General features: G+C 38.0%; 2 protein-coding genes across 2 annotated transcripts in view; both read right to left on the bottom strand.

The window, feature by feature from the left end:
• The window catches only part of LOC126568615 (uncharacterized), a 383,782-nt gene that overhangs the window by 255,455 nt on the left and 121,080 nt on the right, over nt 1-7,247 (bottom strand). The gene's annotated exons all lie outside the window — the stretch shown is intronic.
• LOC126567514 (UPF0598 protein CG30010) overlaps nt 1-7,247 on the bottom strand; it is a 134,701-nt gene that overhangs the window by 79,097 nt on the left and 48,357 nt on the right. The window lies entirely within an intron of this gene.

Here is a 7,247-nt window from a genome sequence, read left to right as displayed (position 1 = left end):
ATAAGAGTTGTCCATTTTCAAAATGGAATATGATTGATAAGTGTTTTTGGAAAGCTGTGCTTTACAGTTGGATGATTACTGCGCTAGCTTCACCGTCGACGACCACATTCGGCATCAGTTCATCAGTTTGCAAGTTTTCGAAATTGAGTTTACATTTGGAAGTTGGCAGAGCATTGTTGGTACAGTTTAAGAACACTTTCCAGGATGTTTTAAATAAGTATTCAATTTACTATTAAATATTTATTAATGTTTAAAATAATTTATTGAAAGTGACGCCAAAAGGTATGCAATCCGCATCACGTTTTTAAATTCAGTAAAGATAAAATATGTTTTTTAAACCTTTTTACTGATTTCTCTTCTATTTTCTTCTTCATTGTCCCATTAACTGTTCCTCTACGTGGGATTGTAATGTTTCTTTACATAGGATGTGCCATAAGTTTTCTAAGCTTTCTCATGTCTCATCTTACAAATCTCCCTTATCATGCAATGTACTGCAATTAGGTCTCCTGTTATCTGTTATGGTCAAAACCGGCGCACGAGATTTCAGATCTTCCAATTTCTGTTACGCAGCTGCTTATTTATGCAGCCGACAGCGGCTTCATTCCGTATTCGAACAGCATCTCAGATACGTTCGATAAATTCTGCGGAAATGTCACCGATTCTGCAGAAGGAATGGGTCAACTCTTGTGTAATTAGTAGCTTTGCTTCCGGGAAACATATCTTCCTTAGAGGAATCTTTGCAAGCATTTCGATGCAATTACGTCTACTGATAATACAATTTGTCGTTCTTGTTTGACTTGTGACTTGAAAGAAGTTCTATTTTCCGGCACAAAATTTATTTTTTCTTGTAGAGTCTTACAACATTTTCCTCTTACAAAAAAAAAAATCACACTCACAGCCTCTAAATAAAGCACACCAACCATGAGACAGCAACCTTCACCTACTTCATCACCATTTCATTTCTCAACGCAACCAATCCTTAAACGGCAAATCATCGCCAAAGGCAATTACATGGTGAAAGCTCGTTCTATTTTTCATTTCTTGCCCAGCTCAAAAACGCATTGGATTTCAGCGTAGCTCAAGCCGACGTGAATGAATGTGAAGCTAGCACGGTTGGCCTTCCGAGAAGGATTTCCGATCTGCCCCAACCTATGTTTGATATGTCTGATGTCACTTTACGTCGTGCAATGTTTCGCAAAGTGAAGTTTATGATTGAATTCGGTATTCGGAATGTTGAAGCTAACATGTTAAAGTTTTTTGCTGACCGAAGCGTTATCCCTTTTTCTCTAAGCATTTTTTTTTTTTTTTGTTTCGGAAAACAATCGTTCGATGATGCAAACAAGCGATTCATTTTCAGGTGATTGCCCTGCTTGTGAAGTAGCAGCAAAGCTAGCTTATTTGATTTGGAGGTTCATATTATTTATTTAAAAAAAACATAATTTATATCTTATTCTTAACGGCTTCAAAGAAGCGAAAGTTCAAACGTCACCACTACCAGTGTGTAAATATTCTAATTATAAAACAATTTAAAAAGCACAATTCGCCTCCCATTGTTTGAAGATTAGCAAATGATGACGATGGAGCGGTCGGACAATGGAAACCCGCCGCAGCGGAAAGCCCGCCGTACTCTTATCTCTAATTATTCTGCCGAGAATAAATGTGCTAAAGTATAACAACGAAAACCCAGACAAATGTCCGTACCATGCAAACGGGAGAAAGGTTAAGCAGACCTTACAAATTACCGGTACTACATAAGATATTGCCAGCGTGAGGTTGCTTTACCCGGCCGGGCAGAAGGACAACAGCACACACACAAAAAAAAAAAACAACAAAACTCACGGTCCAGATAACTCCGAAAACCTCCAGCCAGTCAACAACTTTATCTGTTCTGGGCTTCTAGCTTAAGATTTGTCAAACAATTAGGACAACAATAGTTCTGCGCTGTCTGTAAGGTGTACGTGAGTGTGTTTTTACGGTAAATGAACAGCTGCTCTTTCGGACGTTTGGCGGACGTCAAGTGCACTGCTTTTAATGGTGTACGTTAGCTTATCACGCTTTACTTCTTCGGTAAGGAAAATGCTATCACCGGAGCGTTGGATGTTCCTTTCTAGAGCGCTTTTTTTTTTCTTCTCGTTGGCATGAAATTCTTAATTTCTCGTTTCAAAGTTCAAATACTGTCTGTGATGAAGCTAAGAACATGGTTTGTTCTGTCGCCTTTTTACCGGTTGTAGGAAGATTAGAGCTTGAACCGTGTTCCAACGATTTAAAATATTTGCTTTGCTAGACTTTTTTTTCTCATTTACTACTAACGAGAGTAAGAAAAACGAAAATTTGCAAGAGATTCTTTTGTAATGTCTTTAAGAACATTAGTAGTTTACTTCGTGACTCATCTGTGGATTTAATTTTGAAGCCTAAATCTATTCTAACCTCAATCTGAGGCACAATTATTCCCACCCTGATTGGTAGTATCTGCAGTGACACTAACTAACTGACTGCTTCCGGAATCATTTTTCGATGTAAATGAAGTTATCTCTTCAAGAGATGCTGATCCCTACACACATCCCGGAGAGGCACGATTGTGATATCGCGTACTGCGTCTAAACCGTATAAAACGTGTCAAATTCGTCTGCTACTTACATTGCCTACATTTAGGCGCCTCTGATGAAACATTACACAGACCTCTTTTGCCTTCCTGTATCAATGCGTACGAATTGCACGATTTAACTCAATTTACGCTTCATTCTAGCCCTAGCCAGTTGTTTCTATCCGAGATTGAACAATTGTTTTTCTGATTGCATACTTTCTACATACAGAAAACCACTCTTATTGTTCATTATTTTGTAGCCCAAGCTCGGTTTAGTCTACTGTGTCTCTAGTAAAAACCAAAATTTGCATTCAATTTGCTATAGAACCATGAAAATGTGGTAGCCTAATGTTAGAGACATCCGTTTTGTTGTTCCCCTTCAATTTAATTGAAACAACGTGTTCTGGTTTACATTCGCAAAAAAAAAACACTCCGAACAGTACATATTTTAAGCATTATACAGCCATGACTGGCACAGTCTGCCCGAGGCAATTTTTGCACTACACAAAACCGAATCACACTCATGTCTGCCCAAAACCTACATCACGTTTCAAAACAGTTCCTTCGAAACTGTGGGTTGAAAAGCTGCAGTTGAAAACCAAAGCGGAACAAAAACCCACCAGCCATCCTCCTGCTGTTTCCACGCGATTGAAGCAATGATTCGGTCATGAATTTTTCATGTGTTTCGAGTGCTGAAAACGTAACGGCTGACGGAAAGTAGCAGCAGCAGCAGCAGCAGCAGCAGCAGCAGACGGAATGGGACATGAAATGGAGAAGCAAACGTGCAGAGTAACGTCCGGCACGATTTTATCAAATTTGTTTTCGAGCAAATCAAAATCTAATCACAGAATCATGTTCAATAATGTGAAAATCACCGACAGTTTCAATTATTCATACGGATGTCACGATCACTGATATGGACCCATGAGTAGCAGCTTTTATGTGCTTTTATGTGCGATGAGCCAAAACAACATTTCGTGTGGATAAGTAGCGGAAAGGGTGGGACCAAGGGTGGCTAAAGGTGCTACAAACTGTGTGCACATAAGGGTCGAATTTGTTGTGCCGGAGTGCAAACTTTCAGTAGCATACACTGTTGATAAACACATCCCTAAATTAGGGCGGTCAAGTGAGGCTTTATGAAACAACAATCAGTAACGAAGCCTATAATTATGCTTGTTTGCTTGTTTTGGTCTTTCTATTTGTATTGTAGTATGTGTTTCGAGGCCCCGATCGAATATTTTCCACGATTTTCTATACGACATTGTATAAATAAAATAAAATAAAAGCAAATCATTGTGAACGCCCAAGCAGCGCACGTGGCGAAAAAGAAATGCCACGCATGTGGAGCGGTCTACACGAGCTTCTTATTAATTTGATACAGTTCGTGCAACTTTGGTGAGCATGTTTGCATAAACAGGTAACAGATATATGTGAGGATGATCTTCTGAAGAGTCAACCTTCGTCCTACGCGACAAATCGTCCGCTGAATTTAAATTGAATCTCCAAAAAAACCATTTTCTTTTTTCAAATATACTTTCATGTTCTGTGCTGTAGCAATATCAAATAAATCATACTTTGATTTGTTACTGACGGATATCACCGCCTACGATCGTTTTGAAGTGCGTTATGTAAAAGGGATTGGTGAACCTCTTTACAATTTTTTTTTGTATTATGAAACATCTTTTATCCCCTGCACACAAAAAGGTTTTTTTATAATCTTCACTGAGAGATTTATTGGTTTCCGATGACAATGACTAACAGATTGGGATGTAACTCCTTCATGAGAGTTGTATATCTTTTGTGTATCATTCCATCTACCATCATGTTTAACCTTTTTTTTTCATTGAGCTACTGGTTGAATGTTATCTGTTAAATATGCATCAGATAATGGAAAAAAAAAATTTATTCCATCAAGGGTCGTTAATGATTCCACTAACAACGCCTGAAGGTAGGCAATGCATTTTTACAATACATTATTCGGCAGGGCATAACGGATTTCAAATGATTTCCAATGCACATTTCATAATTTCAGGCGCTTTCATCTATACATACAGCCTTTGCACCGCTTTTTCCGCTTTACATTATGAAACATGCGGTTTGAAATAGTTTGTCTCGCTAAACATTAGTCCCCATTTTGAGTTACATTGATTGTGTTTTTGGTTGCACAAGTTTGGGGGAAAATTGTTTCCACAAGCACACACTTGTCCCCAGACCCAGACTCCTCGCAGCCTCCGGGCATGCTTGATTAGTTTTAATTTATTCGAAACTTCCACCCAAAGACACACTTTCAAACAAACTCCAAACTCTATGAAACATTATAGGAAACCCCTCGGTGTAAAGCTGAACAACGAACAATTTGTCTTAATGGAAATAATTTCTTAGAATGCAATTCGCCAAACATTTACTTGCCATCGATGAAACACAAGAAGCAGAAGAAGAAGAAGCGGGAATAGGGAAGGTGAAGAAGGAGTCGTAAATCAAACCACGCTTACGCTCCACGTGATTTACCAGCGTTCACGAGCGTCAACTCGTGTTTTGCGAAGGAACGGTGGACGGATTTTCTGTAAATAAAAGTCAGGAGTAAAGAAAAAAAAAAGGCATGAAGCTGAATCCATAACACTAATGTACATTTCACCAAAAATAGAATCAATTACTGTGGAAGGCGTAGCATAAATGAATACGGATTAAAAAAAAAAAGAACGAAACGATTCTAATGTTAGCACCCTGCAGTGATGTAGGCGAAAATAAATCTGTTAATTAAGGCTAAACCAACAGAGCCATGCATTGGTGGGCACATCGTTAGGATTAAATTTATGGAATAGGATAATTTATTTTCGCACATACTATTTACGCACACAAACTCATACACACACACACACACACATACACTCATGCATCTCCATTAGAAGGATCTAGATAATCCGAACCGCTGTACAAAAAAAAAACGCTTTCTTCTAGAGAAACTCGACATTGATTTCTTCTGCTTAATGGTAAGACCATACAAGGAAGGAAAGCTGACACTAATCTTTGATTTAAACCGTGCGCAAAAAAAAACGAACCAAACATATACCCACACACACACTCACACAAACACAGAAACGCTTAGCTGTAAAGATGTAATGAAAATCAAATAATTTCCAACCCTGTCATTGAATTGGCAGAACATGTAAGGTTTACAAACGACGTAAAACAATGCATTTCACCCCGTAAATGCGAATGAATGCGTTTCTCATCAGTGCTGTTGATAATAAATAACAAAAAATAAATAAATCAACTTTAATGTAAAAAGAAAACCAATTGAAACAATGAGATAAAACGGTGCTAACGCCGTTTGTACAGTGTTACAATGGAAAAAACCGTTTCCTTCCCGGAGCAAAGCCGGATCCTTTTAGAGTCACGTTAAGCGCTGTAAAGAAAAACCATCATTAGGCAGATTAATATTTCTGATGGGTAATATTTACACCGGGAAAGAGTTTACATAGTTTATGAAGAAATCCTTTCGTGTAACTATATCAGAAGAATGTATAGAGTTCGGAAGCGAAACAGAGCGAAAGGGCGATAGAAAACTCAACCCGACCCTGACAAATGTATAACCGAAAGAGGAAATAAAATCGAGATTTAAGTAAAAAAAAAGATGCTTCAATTGTTACATTAATTTGTTTATCCTTTAATTGTGTACCAGCTTGAAATATCACTGTGTTTTACGCTTGTGCAGTTCTTATTCGCTTCGGCCGACGTGTGGATGAAGTACGCCTAAAGGTAGGCAATCATGCAATCACATTGAATTTGGCTGTATGCTGGTTAACATTTTCTCACGTACGCAGCCGAAATTTGAAATCGTGACACAAACATTGAATGAATGTAATTTGTTCTTGTTTATTTAATTATTACACACTTTAAAACAAGCTACAAAACATAAAGAAGTTTCGAAACTTTAAACTGAAGATATTTGCCATGATATATGAGAGTAAATTTTGCAAAATTTACCATCTTTTCCACACCGGTAAATCAAGCGTCATGAAGTTTGTTACCGTTATGCAATGGTAGCAGTTTTCAAGAAAAACTGCATTCAACAAGAATGTAAATATAGCTGGACCAGTGAGCATTCTACAGTGATGCACGATTTGGCTGGGAAATATTTATTCCGGAACAGATTTCTGTTCGCAGAATTCTTTCTTCAATAGCAATTCCTGCTCGTTGCAAGTCGTTGCAGCACACTTACTCTGCATCAACATTTCTGAAGAGAATTTTCCCTATAATTATAAGAGGAAAATAAGTAATGGTTTCCTGCCTTGCAGGGAAACTTTCCAAAGCAATCTCTATAGAGATTTCCTTCAGACATGAAGGAAAAACAAAACTTATTCATTTAGAATTGAATGGATGTGTAATCCTATTACTGGACGGTATTTGAGGTACTAAAGTGTAAGAGGTACGATTGGCAGGATCTTTTCTACTTTTCGGGAAAAGTACACTAGAAAGTGTGACACACGGTAAGATGGGACTCGATTACTTGACGCAACGCTTTACTACCCTAATGTGCCCTCCAGTGACGAACGTGTCGATTAAAAACAAATTAAAATCTATTAAATTGACTACGTAAAGGCATCCCAGTGCATAGTTAACCACCAAGCTTAAACTATTTTTCCACTTCATTCTAGAACCT

Source organism: Anopheles maculipalpis, chromosome 2RL (assembly GCF_943734695.1).
Source record: "Anopheles maculipalpis chromosome 2RL, idAnoMacuDA_375_x, whole genome shotgun sequence".
In the NCBI taxonomy this organism is placed as follows: Eukaryota; Metazoa; Arthropoda; class Insecta; order Diptera; family Culicidae; genus Anopheles; species Anopheles maculipalpis.
This window is presented reverse-complemented; position numbering and strand designations above follow the sequence as displayed.